This window comes from Vombatus ursinus, unplaced genomic scaffold (genome assembly GCF_900497805.2).
Source record: "Vombatus ursinus unplaced genomic scaffold, bare-nosed wombat genome assembly UNPS02008996.1, whole genome shotgun sequence".
Taxonomy (NCBI): domain Eukaryota; kingdom Metazoa; phylum Chordata; class Mammalia; order Diprotodontia; family Vombatidae; genus Vombatus; species Vombatus ursinus.
In genome coordinates, this window is record NW_020948774.1 from 7,043,895 (window position 1) to 7,059,388 (window position 15,494).

The window sequence follows — 15,494 nt, forward strand, 5'->3', positions numbered from 1 at the left end:
ACATATGTGAAGTAATTAAATACAAGGTAATTAGAAGGGGATAGAGAGCATTAGTAGTTGCGGGGATCAGAAAAGGCTTTCATGTAGAAGGTCTGAGCTGTGTCTTAGAGGAAGAGAATTAACTGAGGCAAAGGTAAAGAGGTTGTGAATTCCAGGTATGTGGGATGGTCTATGCAAAGGTATAGATTGAGGAGGTAAAGTGTTATATAGGAGACCTGGAGATAACAGTAAGACTCTGTTGTGGGAAGAAATATAGGCACATATCCCAATAAGATCTTCTGGCCAATATCATCTCACAATAACATCATTAATACATTATTGCCAAATTCCAGTTTAATGTTATGAAATCTCACCATAATGTTGTTCAGTCAATCATTCTTTCACCTTTTAACTAAATGCTCTATCCCCATAATATTGTGGCCCCAATAAAGCCAATTAAAAAAGTTAGACGAACTATGCCTGTGTATCCTCACTGCTTGAAGATTCATCTATGTCTATGAATCTTCCATCCTCCTTCATCACCCTCTTTTTATCAGTCTTCCTGGACACCACTAAAACGTTTTAAAAAATGTCACCAATTACCACTTAGGCCTCCTCACTGTGGAATTATTCCAATTCTACTGTCACTAACAATTGTTGTCATCTAATATATATTGAAAAAAACAAAAAACAAAAAACCTATCAAACTAAAAGTGAATTGTGAAGTAGACAGATATAAATGATTTTCTAAAATCACATTTTAAGAAAAATCTTGGGCTTCTAAGTATCCATTCAAAGAATCTGATTTTCTTTCTAATCTCTTGGTACCAGCCTAGCTAAACTAGGAAAAATTCATTACACTGTTGGCTGCTAGTCTTATCTTCAGTTGTCTCTGACTACTAAGATACATCTTCCACATGAAAGAACTCCTCTGATGCTTCATCATGATGTGGAGATGTCCTTGGGTCCTAAAGGTTTTTGCCAGCAAAGTACAAACTTTGGCAGTCCTAACTGGAAAAATCAATTAGCTAACATTTATTAAGCATGATTACTATTTTGAATAATCCTATTACTATTATTAATACTAATCCTACTATGTACTAGGCCATAAGGCAGAGAGTAGAGATACAAAAAAATGAAACAGCTTCTAATGCTGAGGAGCTTACATTCTATGAAAGGAGATAGGTATATAGGAAGCATATACAAAATATATACATGTATAGATATATTTGTATATATACATATATAAGATATATATTTGTATAAGATATATATAAGATATACATGTATAAGATATGTATATACACACACACACATCGGTGGGTATAGGTGGGGGGACACTAGCAGCTGGAGGATCAGAAGAGCCTTCTATAGAAGGGGATGCTTCAGTAGAGTTTTGAAGGAAGCAAAGGATTCTAAGAGACTGAGGTGAGGAAGGAGCACCTCAGAGGACACCTAGTCCAGCCCCCTCATTTTACAGATGACAAAACTGAGGCCCAGAGAAGTGAAGGGACTTGCCCAAGATCACACAAATACTAAATGGTAGAGCTGGGATTTGACCCCAAGTCATATGACTTTAAAACCAGCACTCTTTTGAGTATAGCACAAGTGTAGTAGGAAAAGAATAGTGGATTTAGAAGCAGAGACCTGAAATTTTAATTTTTCCAGGCATGGGGGAAAACTAGCATAATAGTACAGAGACAGGGGAAGGAGTGTTGTGTATAAGAAATAGCAAGGATAGTTTGGATGGCCTTTAGAGTATGGGAAGAAGAATACTGAATAATTTAGTTGGAAAAGCAGGTTGGGGCCAATTTGTGAAAGCTTTAAGATGTTTTGAGCACAGACTCAACTGTGGATTTTGTGAGTGTTGTCTTTGAATACCAGTCTAGCTAAATGCAGAGAGGCTCACTACTAGGTTGCCTGAATGGTGATTTATTTATTTATTTATTTAGGTGAGGCAATCAGGGTTAAGTGACTTGCCCAGGGTCACACAGTTAAGTAAGTGTCAAGTGTTTGGTCTGTGGCCGGATTTGAACTCAGATCCTCCTGACTTCAGGGCTGGTGCTCTATTCACTGAACCACCTAGCTGCCCCTGGTGATTTATTTTTTGACTATAGCTACTTTTGAGGACCATCTACTAAGTTACATAGGGACTGTCAGTTTTCAGTGGAGGGAAGGCCCGCATTGAGGAAAGGACACATCCCTGAAGTATTTGAGTTACAGCAACTTCACAGCAGAATCAAAATTTTGGGTGACCACTTGTTAGGTATGCTGTGGAAAAGACACCTGTTTAGGTATGAGTTGGACCAAATGACACATGAGGCCCCTTCTGACTAAGAATTAATGATTACCATATCACAGAATCAGAAATTAAGAATAAGAAAGGAACACAGCAGCCATCTAGTACAACCCATGCTGAAAGGGAATTTCTAGACTAACATATCTGACAAGTAGGTATCCAGCCTCTGCTTGAAGACTTCCAAGGAATGGGAATCTATTACTTTTCTAGTCTGTCCATTCTCCTTTGCAAAGCTCTAATTGTTAGTAAGTTTTTCCTTATATCAATCCTTGAAGTAGTCAGATGGTCCAGTAGATATAGTGTGAGACTCATGGTCAGGAAGATTTAAGTTTGAATCCTGACTCACTCTTACTAGCTGTGGACCATAGCAAGACATCTAATCTCTACTTCAGTTTCTTCATCCGTAAAATGGGGAAAATAATAGTACCTTCAGCTGTTATGAGGATCAAATGAGTTAACATATATAAAGCACTTTGCAAACCTTAAAGTACTATATAAATGCTAGTTGTTGTCACTACTACTACTACTACTACTATGCTTCTTTTTTAAACTTCCTTCCATCCAGTACTACTAGTCCTGTCTTTAAGAGCTAACACATGAAGTCTAATTCCTCCTGCACGTTATATCCCTTAAAATACTTGAAGGGAATGTTCTTCCCAACACTTCTTTTCTAAACATCCCTAGTTCCTTTAATCTTCACTGACATGTACTCAAGTCCCTTCAACTTCCTGTTTGTCCTTCTCTGCTTACTCTCCAGCTAATCAATGTCCTTCTTTAAATGTGGCATCCAGAATTGAACACAGTATTTAAGATGACATCTGATGAGAGTAGCATACAGGGCGACTATTGCACTTTCTTATTCTTGGAAGTTATGCCTTTATTAACGCAGCCCAAGACTGCATTTGGCTTTTCTGTCTACCACAACACACTGGTGACTCTTACTGAGCTTGTGGCACTATTCCCTTCCTATTCCCATCCCTTACTCTAATATTTTTCAGATCTTTAAGAAAAGGAGTATAACTACCAAAAGAATATTAAATTACATCTATAATTATATATGTACTGCATTAGTACAGAGGGAGAGAGTGTTGGACTTGGAGCCAGAAGGAATGAGTTCAAGTTCTGGCTCTAATACTTAGACCTGTGTGTCCTGCGGAAAACTATCTCACCTCTCTGGGCTTCAGTTTCTTTACCTATAAAATGAAGCGACTGGACTTAAGAAATCCTTCTCGGTTCTAAATTGATGAACCTAAAAGCTCTTAATATAGATTAACACATAGCTATGTATTGGTATTTAATTAGAACATCTATTACCAATGAGCTGCTTTCCCCCACTGGAGTCATGATGCACGGAATGCTCTCTTACTAAAATGTCAAGGAATTCAATAAAAACAGAGCACTTTACAAGGTAACAGTTATTCTAGAGGAAGCTATAAATACTTAAATGAGTCAAGTCATGAATTTGTTATAATCTTCCTTGACTAAAGCATTAAAACATACTTTCTAATCTTATATTAATCATGCACCAAAATTACCTTAAAATTCCCGCAAGTCTATTTAATCATCCGAATTAAAGTAGGCACTGTGGCAGGCTAGATCAAGAGCTAGCTTCAAGCCCCACTTCTGACATATACTGGCCACATGAACCTCAGCCAGTAATTTAATGTCTTGGTGCATTAGGCAACTTAATAAGACTAAGAATGGCAGAGAAGGTACCAACCTGCTTTAGCAGAAGTTTTTTTCCTCACCCGGGGTTCCTATACCACCGGAATTACAGGTCTAGTCCCTATCCATACTCAATAATAATAAGATATTTTTTAAAAGTTGACATTTATATAGTACTTCAAAGTTTACAAAGCATTTTACATTCATTATCTCATCTGGATCTATCAACAATCCTGTTAGATAGCTGTTATTACAAGGAATAAAAGAATTGCTGTGCTATAATAAGGGTCCAGTTAAAGTTAGATTACATCAATTTATAATGGACATAATCAGCAAAGTGACTTCCTCCACTGCTGTTCAGCAGCATGTGAATAGGAGTTAATGACAAGTCAAAGAGGCAAAGGATTTGAGAGGACAGTGAAAAGCTGAAATGATTAGCTTTAGAGTCAAGATTGGAGAGAAGATTATCAGAGCAGTAACAATAGTCTGAAAAAGTACTAAGGGGTAGAGGACTGGAGGTCTCAATGAGGGTGAAAAGTGGATTTAGGAAGGATAAAGCAGGGGAAGAGATGAAATGATAAGATCAATCGAGGATGTCAGATCTTTTATTAAGAAAGTAGTATATGTGTAATGTGAGGTCTTGTATGTGACCATCTGTATGTGTGGCTGAGGTGGTTAATAAAGGAGCTTATAGGATTTAGGAGGGCTGAGGAACTGGGGGAAAGTTTGAGGACACATCAACATGGTTACTGAAACTTTTTACTATAAGAAAATGAATAGGGAAAGACAGGAACATAGTGAGCCAAGTATTAAATTCCTGTGGGTTAGTGTATAATAGCCACCATAATTCAGATTGGGTGGGAACTTTTGATATTGTAAACTTCAAAGAAGGACAGGTAGTGTTGAATAATAGTAGTGCAGAAAGAATCTGAAGTAGTAGTGGGGGAAACGAATACCGCACCTCATACAGGACCAGTGCATAGAGGGTATGGGTAAAAGTACAGCTGGTAGTAGAGAGGTAGACTAGGGATGTAAGCCAGAGATGTAGTGCCATCTTTAAAAGGAAGCCAGGTCTTAGGCTTATAGATAGGAGTATTACAGAAAAAGGTCCAGAATGAGGGGACATTTGTTCACTATAGAAAAGGAGTTCCACGGGATAAAGTGGAAAAACTGGACAGAATTAAAGTGGGGCCCGAGTGGGGTAAAGCTAAGGAGGGGGATGAGAGAACAGAAGATTGGTATGCTCCTATACCTCTGGTGATTGATTAATACAACGATAGAGAGAGAAACTAGTGGTGGGAAACTGTAAGCCATAGGGATAATAGTGGGTAGCTGATGAAAAATAAAGCTCAAAGTCTTCAAGATGTGTTGCTGCTAGCCCACATCAGGGTTATACCATCTTAGTCACTCTCACTTGGGGGGAGGGTTTGAAATGAGTGGGCAGCATTGCAGCTGGATCTTTTTCAGCTGAGCAAAGGGTTCTGGGCCTGTTGCTACTGCTCCTTCCTCTCTGGGGGTAAGGGTTTGTGGGAAGATGGGACAGGAACAGTGGCTAGGTGCTACTGATATAGTTAGTGCAGAAGGGAGCTAGGCTAGGTCTGGGTCTTAGGAAGGACCCAGACTATGCTGCTGTTATTTTTAAATTTTGTCCTCCTAATATTCTTGTGAGGTATGACAATTATCACCCTCATTTTAGAGAATGAGTAAGACTACCCAAGAGATTCGTCCAAAGTCAACAATTAGTGGCAGTCATGATTTTTGCTGAAAAGAGCAAGTATAATAAAGGAATATATTATATTTGATAACTCTTCTCATTAAGGACAATGACTGAAAGTATGCATTCCAGAAAAAAGGATGTCTGCATCAGAAAAGCCAAAGACAGGCATATTTCACTTTAACATAATTTATGCACTATGCTTCCAAACTTCATCAGTTAATCCACACTCCTGGCCACCTTTCAGAATAAAGTCAAATACAACGTGGCAGAGCAAAGCTGTCACCACCACAGCCACCCGATAGCAAAAAGAAGTAACCCCTCAAACCAAATATTTCTACATTTCAAATGGCAGGAGTATTTCCACTCAACTCTCATAAGAATTTGATATACTTTATTATGTCTTAGCTAGTCGTTAAGTGTGCCTCCATTTAATATTTAATTAATAATTTAATGAATATTTAATTAATAATTTAATTAACTAAGTAATGGTTCTTTACTGTGTTGCAGTGGGAGCAACATCCTAACCCTTTCCCCCGTGTAAATTAAGTGGAGATATGAATTGGTCAAGCCATTCTGGAAAGCAGTTTAGAAATGTCCCAGAAATCATTAAATTGGACATACCCATTAAGAAAGAAGGAAAAGATATATATATTAAAAAATACTTATAATAAGTATTTTTGTAGTAGAAAAAAACTTGAAACTAAGTGGGGGAAGGTGTTATCCATCAACTGGGGAATGCTAAACAAACTGTGGTATCTGAACATAAAGGAATGCTAGTATGTCATAAGAAATGATGAAAGGCACAGCTTCAGTGAAACATGAGAAGACTTGTATGAACTGATACAGAATGAAGTGAGCTGAATCAGGAGAACAATTTATACTACACCAGCAATATTGTAAAAAATAACAATTTTGAAAAATTAAGAACTCTGAACAATGAAATAATCAACCATTTATTCCTAGAGATAGAAGATGAAGAATACTATCTATCTCCTGACAAAGAGGAGATGGACAGATAATGCAGGATGAGACATAGTCAATATGAGATTTTTGTTTATTTGCCCCTACTTATTTTTTACAACTGTTTTCTTTTTCTTTTCTTTTCCCCTAATTGTGGGGAGGGTCATTTTTGTGTAAGTGAAAAAAAGACAGAATTTATTTTTTTTAAAAAGCTTAGCTTTCCTCTAAACTGGCTAGAATTCTCTATTTCTATTTGATCACAGTGATAGCTGATATTTATATAGTTCTCTAAGAGTTACAAAGCCCTTTATGTATGTTCTCACATTTGATCCTCACAATAATACTATGAGGTAGGTACTAAAGGTATTATTAGTCCCATCTTACAGATAATGAAATAAATTCAGAGAGGTTAAATAACTCACCCATAGTTGGAGAACTATTAAATGTGAGAGGAGGATTTAATCCAGTTTTCCTCTGACTCCACACCCATGTTTAAAACCTTGATATTATCAAACCTCTGACTCATTCTTCCACTGCCACCATCTTATTACAAACACCTGCCTGGACTACTACAATATCCTAACACAATTTCACACCTTCACTCTTTTCTCTGCTACGTAAGTTTTCTAACACATTTAATCATGTCTCTCAAAACCCTTCAATGTCTCCCTACTGATCAATGAGTAAAGTTTAAATTCAAAGTGAATTATTCAGCAATTTAGGACTTGTCCTGAAACTTTCCTAGTCCCCTTTGCATACTCTCATCTGATAAAAATCCTACCCATCCTTTAAATAACATGAAAAGAAGAACTCTCCCATGAAGCCCCTTCTGATTTGATTTCTCTCGGTCAACTCAATAAGTTAGTTAGGAGTAAGGGAATGCAAGACAGAGTTGAGGTGAATGACAGGATTACAGCAAAAAAAAAAAAAAAAAAAAAAAATGGAAAGACCTAGAACTGAAATATAACAGAAGCATCTAAATACCTTCACCAAAACAAAGTCTAGAGGATAACAAATACTGTAATTCTCTAATATGAAGTAAGGAAGAGAAAATTGTATTTTTTTATAAAAAAATTTATTTTTAGTTTTCAACATTCACTTCCATAAGTTTTAAATTTCCTCCCCTTCCCTCCTTTCCTTCCCCCCTCCCCAAGACAGCGTGCAATCTGATATAGGCTCTACATATACATTCATATTAAACATAGAAAATTGTATCTTTAAAGCTATACTTCTGCATGATAAAATCAGGATAATTATAGTAAAAAGTGTTGACACATTCAAATGACATTTTACAGGATGATTTTTCAATTCAATTTCCACCTAGGTTTGAGTTCCAGATTTATCATTAACTAGCCCTATAACTTTGAGATAATCACAACCTTCACTTTGGCCTCAGTTTCCTCATCTGTAAAATGAAAGAAACAGCTTACATGATTGCTAAGGTCACCTTCTAGCTCTAAAATTATATGAATCATAAGTAATCTCTGAACTATCAAATCATCAAATACAACAAAAATATTAAGTGATATAGATATGCCAATTATTGGATAAATTAATCAACAATTTTATTAAGCACACTACTACTGAAGCTGCAGAGACAAAAACAAAAACTATACTTGGCCTCATAGAGCTCACATTCTATCAGTCAAGAAAAATTGTACACACATAAATATGTACAAAATAAATAAAAGATAATTTTTAGGGGGAGGGAGACATTAGTAGCTATGAGTGTGGGTGTTGGGAAGGTGCAGGACCTGAAAGGCTTCATGTAGGAGGTGACATTTGAACTGAGTTTTGAAGTAAAGTAGGGATTGTAAGAGGTAGAAGTAACAAGGGAGTGTATTCCAGGTATGGGGTAATCTGTACAAAGGCATGAAACAAGAGATACAGTATTATATGTTAGCAACAGCAGAAATCCAGCTTGGCAAAACTGCAAAGTGTGTGAAGGGAATTAATGTATCATAAGACTAGAAAGGTAGGCAATTAACTAAATTGTTTACAGAGAAGTTTGTATTAGATCCTAGAGGTAATAAGGAACAACTAGAATTATTTGAGTAAGAGTACAACACAATCAGACTACTTTTACAGCCAGGGGAGGAAGGAATGGATGGGAGATATTTGAGACAAATACAAACACAGCAGAATTATTCTCATTGTGGAATTACATTCATTACTAATTTTGAGAGAAAAATTCAAAAACCCCAAATAAGAGGCCATCTGAAGAAAAAGGGTGTAAGTTCTGAAGTAGAAAAGGTGTCTCTATTCCCCAAAGCGGCAGTCAGTGATCAAGTAAATTTTCCTTTTTTCCATGTACACACAGTCATGTCTCTGGAACAATGTCAAATTCAAGTGGTGTAATGAAAAGGTTCCATGTACACTACAAAGGCTGTAGCTATTGTCATATGGAATTTCTTGAGTGCTATTAATGAGCTCTTATAGAAAGCAAACTGCAGGTACAAATTACGTGAAGATGGTCAAGTAATTTTACAAGCTAGCTGACATACAGCAGAGGAAACACTAAGAAAATGGATTAAAACCATTATCTTCTGCTATGTCTCAAAGAAGAACAAGCAGATTTTCCTTCTAAACACAATCTATTACAGATTTTTGAGTCTCTGAACTATCACAGTATATTTAGTAGAGAAAAACTGCTATAACAACTTATACGGTCATTCAACCTACATAATACCTTTTGTACACTTGAACTCTATCAAACTGAGATAAACTGCATAAAATATACCTGATTTTCTAATTGAATCAATCGGAGAAAGTTAGTTTCTAAGAAATTGAATCCTGATGCCTTTTAGAAAGATTTTTAACAGTTAGTCACATTTATGTGGCTTTGATGTGCCAGGCATTGTGATAACTGCTGGTGATACAAAGAAAGGTAAAAGGCAATCCCTGCTCTCAAAGAGTTCACAGTCTAATGGGAAAGACAACATACAAACGAATATGTACAAACAACGTATATACAGGATAAATTGAAAATATCAACAGATAGAAAGCACTAGAACTGAGGAGGTTTGGGAAAGGATTTCTATAGAAAGTGAGATTTTAGCTGGGACTTAAAGAAGACAGGAAGTCAGGAAAATATAACTGTGAGATCTTTCCTTACACAGGAAAATCTTTCTTGCAGAGGAGTAAGAGCATCCCAGGTATGGGAGGCAGCCAGTGAAAACATACAGCCAGGAGGTAGAGTGTCTTTTTTGAGAAACAGAAAGGAGGTCAATGTCAGTAGATCACAGAGTACATGGTGAAGTGTAGGGTACAAGAAATCTGGAAAGGTAGGGGGCAGGTTATGAAGGGCTTTGAATGCCAGGAGATTTTATGTTTGATCCTGGAAATGATAGGGAGCCACGAAAGTTTATTTAGTAGGAGGATGACATGGTCAGATCTGCTAACTAGGAAAATCACTTTGATAGTGGAGGATGAACTAGAATGGAGAGAGACTTATGTCAGGGAGACCAACAAGTATGCTATTGCAATAGTCCAGGCCATGAAGTGATAAAGGTGGTATCTGCAACAGGGTGGTAACAGCATCAGAGAGTGGGGGACGTATTGGAGAGATGACACAAAGGCAAAATTGAAAATCCCTGGCAACAGACTGGATATAGGGAGTAAGAAGGAAGAGTTGAGAAAGGCATCTATGTTGTAGGCCTGAGCGACTAGGAGGATGGTGATACCCTCAACAATAATAGGGAAGTTAGGAAGAAAGGAGGGGTTTGGGGAAAAGAAATGAGCTTGGTTTGGGGCATTTTGAGTTTGAGATGTCTACTGGACATCTAGTTCATGGGCAGTGAGAGATGTCAGACTGGAGATGAGTGGAGAGTTCAGGGGTAGAGAGATTTGATAATCATTAGCATAGAGATAACAGAATAGGGAGCTGATGAGATCACCAACTGATACAGCAGATGGAAAAGAGAAGAAGGCCTAGGATAGAGTCCTATGGGACATCCACAGTTAGCAGGCTTGACCTGGATGACGATTTAGCAAAGGAGACAAGAAGGAATGGTCAGAAAGGTAGGAGGAGAGCCAGGAGAGAAAAGTGTTATAAAAACCTAGAGAGAAATGAGTATCAAGGGAGAAGCAGGTGACTGACTCAAAGGCTACAGAGAAATCAAGAAGGATGATGATTAAGAAAAGACCATTAGATTTGGCAATTAAGAAGAGACTGTTATTATCCTGGGACAGAGTAATTTTGTATGACTGATGAGTTTGGAAGCCAGATTGAAGAGTTAAGAAGTGAGCAAGAGAAGTGGAGGCTCCCAATCCATTCCTCTTGCAACAAAGGTCTCAGTAAAAGTACCTGGAGTCTAAAGGGGGAGTAGAGGAAGTAGTCAGTAAGGGAGGATTAGCCACAACTTCTTTAGGGCAGCTGCCCCTTAAGCACTCAAACACATACCACATGGAGCAAATTCTCCTCCTTAATCTTACTTTTGTTGATGCTGACTTGAATTTTGTTTCCTTTTAAAATAGTGGATATATTTACGCAGGAATCATACTCAACATATCCTATGATTTTAGTCATTGCTTTGTGCCTACCTTGAGAAGGTCTTATACTACAACCCCAATTCCCAGGCAATACAACTCCAGTTTAGAAAACTTTGTTCTAGGGAGAAGAACTATAACAATAAGAAGGACTGTGGAGAAGCTTTAAGGTAAGAACTAGATCTAAGTGTTCAGAGCTTTGGCATCCAGCCTTGGTTTCCTAAATTTATGTCACTACCTTCCATTTATGGCCCAAGTCTTGTTGTTATTATGGCTTCCCAAAAATATCACTACATCAAAGACTCTTTGCTATATCATATAACTGCTCTAGAAAAATCTTTCTTGAAGAAGGCTGAAGTTGGAAATACGTTCTTAAATTTTTAGCCAAGTCATAACAAGGAAACACTTGGGAAAATAAGAAAAATGACTCTCATCAGATTGGCTTTAAATATGTTCTAGGCTAAATGTAGACTAGCTCAGGTTGAATATATTTCTAGGACTTCAACAAACAAACAAAACACAAATATAGTCTAGTCTCTGTACCTGGGCTTCTTCACTTTTTTTGCATTATGGACCTTTTTGGTCTTCTAGTGAAGACTATTCTCAGAACGTTTTTGAATGTATAAAACAAAATACATAGGATTATTAGAAAAACTGATTACACTGAAATATAATTATCAAAACAAAAACAAACAAATAAAAAACCTAAGTTCATAGACTCTCGGTAAGAAGCCCTACTCCATTCTTTTAAACATTTAAGACAAGTGATAGGACAGAGTTGCAGAGATCCTTCACCTTCTCAAGCTGCAGACTCCACTAAGACTCCTTGGTCTATATACTAAACTTCCAACTATACACTCTACCACATTAGCTACCATCCTCCTTCAGGCAATTATAGAAACCCTTCTTTGCACCCCCTCCCCCACATGCCCTGTCCAAGAAAATTAAAATGTAATAATATGAAGGTTGGAAAGTGTACTTTATTTGTAAACGTAAGAGAAATATTAATTACACTCATCTAGGTTCATACTATACCATACCTAGCTCCAACGCCCAATTAGGAATTTACAACTACAGAAACTACATAATTTCCTTCACAAAATGATGAGTAACTGGTTTATATTAACATTGAGACTCACAAACCTTGATGATGTTACTACTCATTGCTGAATTATTTAGAATTCAATAAATATTTTTTTATTTACAAAGTAATTTCAAATCATTATTACTATTTATTGCTAGCATAGTTAGTACAGTTTCTGATAAACTGTTCCAAAAGGAGGAGTATTTTAGATAAGATAAAAATCTAGTGAGAACTTAGAATGAGGAATGAAAATAACCATCAAAAATATAATAGAAGTAATAACTCTCTATGTGTAAAGTGGCAGGACAATGTAATTCAGTATTACTACACAAGAATAAGCAATATGTCACTGTGCAAGGAAAAACAATTACAACGGCAATGACAATAGAATATAGTTGGTACCGAAATGGTTAGAGAAACATTTCAACAAATGTGAAAAAGGAAAAAGGAATGCTTCAAGCTGATAGCTAGGGAACCAATTCCAACAACAACTCTTCCTTTAATTCATTCTTTAAGTGACAAGAATAAGATAGTACTTTTCATTTAAAACCACCAATTCAAGCACAAACATGTACCACAATAAACTCTATAGGAAAAAGAAAAGGTATTATATAAATTTAAAGGGTTCCTCTTAAGAGTATAAAATGGAGTTATCCATTTTGCCTCAGATGCAAGGATAGATATCAGATAATAATAGCTGGTATTTATGTTAAGTGCTTAAAGCGCTTACCATGATGTTTCATTTAACCCTCACAACAACACTGTAAGGTAGGTACCATTATTATTTTCATTTTTTACAGATGAGGAAACTAAGGTCCACAGAGGTTAAGTGATTTGTCCAATGTCATATAGATACTAAATGGCAGAGTGAGGACTAGAATAGATACTCTCTAAGTGCTCTCCTCTTCATCAGTTTACTTTTTTTTTAAAAAACAAGTAACTAGGTTGCCCATTAATATTTAATATTTAATAATATTGCCCATTAATATTTAATATTTAATAATATTCACTAGCTGTGTGACTCCGGACAACTCACTTAACCCTGTTTGCCTCAATTTCCTCATCTGTAAAATGAGCTGGAGAAAGCAAACCACTCCAGGATCTTTGACAAAAATACTCCAGATGGGGTCATGAGGACATGACTGAACAACAACAACTCCAGAAAATTTACTTAGCCTCTCTGTGCCTCAGTTTCCTTATCTTTCACATTAACAGTGATAGACCAGAGACATACTATTTTAATTTCCAAGGTTCTATGGATATTCACATGATATTAGATCAAATTGCTAAGACAACTACATTAAAGATATTGTGTGATGGAAATCTTTAAGGGCAAACTAAAGGTAAAATTTTAAATATGCACGTTCATTTTAACACATTTTATTTAGTAAACAAATGGTATAATGGGATGAAGAATACATCAAAGAAATCAATAATAAAGGAAAGATCTCACAGTTATATATTCACAGTTATATACTAAAAATAAAAAGGTTTTTAAAAAAATTTCATCTCCACACTGAAAAGTTGGGTGTTGGCATCAAATATATCCCCCCAAAGTTAAGTTAACTTACCTTTGGTTTTTTGATCAGCAGCCTGGAAAAAAAAACCAGAAATTCTTTAGGAATACCATATGTATGATCCACGAAGTTTATAATCAGATTTCTACTATTTCAGTAAATTTTACCTATCTTTTAATATATTGGAATTCTAACATTAAAATTTTTTTAATTGTATATATTCTATTCTAAGTGGGGAAAAAAATTCAGAATTTTTTCCTAATCTATTTTTTTAATTATCTTAAAGATACATATACTGTTGACTTATATAAGTAGTTATCCTATCAAATTATATGTGGTTGAGATACAAATAAAAAAATAACATCTTGTGAATTCATACACCATCAAATTCAAGTATAGGCTCATAATTCTAGAGCTGGAGGGACATCAGACATTAATTGGTCCTTTTATTACATAGATGAAAGCACTGAGGTCCAGGGAGGTTAAGCAGAAAGGCAGCATAGAGTAGTGAATAGAGCACTAGACTTGAAGTCAGGAAGACCTAAGTTCAAATACTACATATTCTATGCTTCACATACTAGTTGAGTAACCCTAGACAGGGCATGGTAGGTGGCATGCTGGTCCTGGAGTCTTCCAGAGTTCAAATTTGGCCTCAGACCTTCACTAGCTGTGTGACTCCGGGCAACTCACTTAATCCTGTTTACCTCAATTTCCTCATCTGTAAAATGAGCTGGAGAAAGCAAACCACTCCAGGATCTTTGACAAAAATACCCCAGATGGGGTCATGAAGAGTAGGACATGACTGAACAACAACAACTCCAGAAAATTTACTTAGCCTCTCTGTGCCTCAGTTTCCTTATCTGTAAATCTATGTACTTATCCAAGGTCATGTGCAGTTACTAAATATCAGAGCCAGGATTTGAACCTAAGTCTTCTGAATTCAAAGACAATGCTCTTTCTATTATATCACAGATATCTATTAGATTTTACTTATTCTTTGAAAACATCAAGTATTCTGCAATATAATTTATACATGGGAATGCTATAATATTTTAATAAACATATCTTGTTTCTCTGATAAGTTCATGCTCTTAAATGATCTATTTATCACTATTTAGTCATAGTTGGCTCTTGGCAAAATGTAATTTTTAACTGGAAGGGTATGGGCATCTTGTCATCACAAACAAATCAAACTTGCTCAAGATATTTCTCTAGTTGGCTGAGAAAGACTTCTGCCATCCTGAACATACTTGTGTGGTCTGAGAAGACTTCTAGGAATAAATACTTAGAACACAAACCTACTTACCACGCTATTAAGATCATAAATATTTAATCAACACATTATCACTCTAGCTAAAAACACCACCATGGTCAGCATAAAAAAGAAAAAATAAAATAAAAGGAGACATGGTACTGTAATGGCTATGATAATGCTAATGAGACACTTAATTTACCAATACATTGAATATAAGAACAATAACTCTAGCCAAACCTTTTTCTGAGCACTTTCCTTCTTTTTCTTTTCTTCCTGTTTTTTCTTTTTCTTTTCTTCCATCAAATGTTCCTCTTCTTATGTTTCTTGTTCTTTCTCCCTATTAAAAATTAAGTATAAATTTTGTTTTAATTCAGAAAGTTAATATACTGTTTTTAGCAGTTAGACAACTACAAATCATGATATTTTGTGTAAGCAATCAGTAAGTGGCTAGGAAATGAATACTTATAAAATGTAGAATATTAAGGCTCTTTCAAATAATATTTTCCAAAATGAAATCCTGCCTAACCTAA

The 15,494-nt window shown here is 36.0% G+C and overlaps 1 protein-coding gene across 3 annotated transcripts in view; it reads right to left on the reverse strand.

Annotated features, from left to right (window-relative positions):
- Nucleotides 1–15,224, reverse strand: part of TNRC6C (trinucleotide repeat containing adaptor 6C) — a 171,185-nt gene extending 155,961 nt beyond the window's left edge. For all 3 annotated transcript variants that reach the window (XM_027850100.1, XM_027850099.1, XM_027850096.1), the window contains exons 1-2: nt 15,202–15,224; nt 13,764–13,785 (exon numbers count right to left, since the gene is read on the reverse strand). The gene's annotated coding sequence lies outside the window, so the exon portion shown is untranslated. The remainder of the gene's footprint in view (nt 1–13,763; nt 13,786–15,201) is intronic.
- Nucleotides 15,225–15,494: the final 270 nt, after the last annotated feature.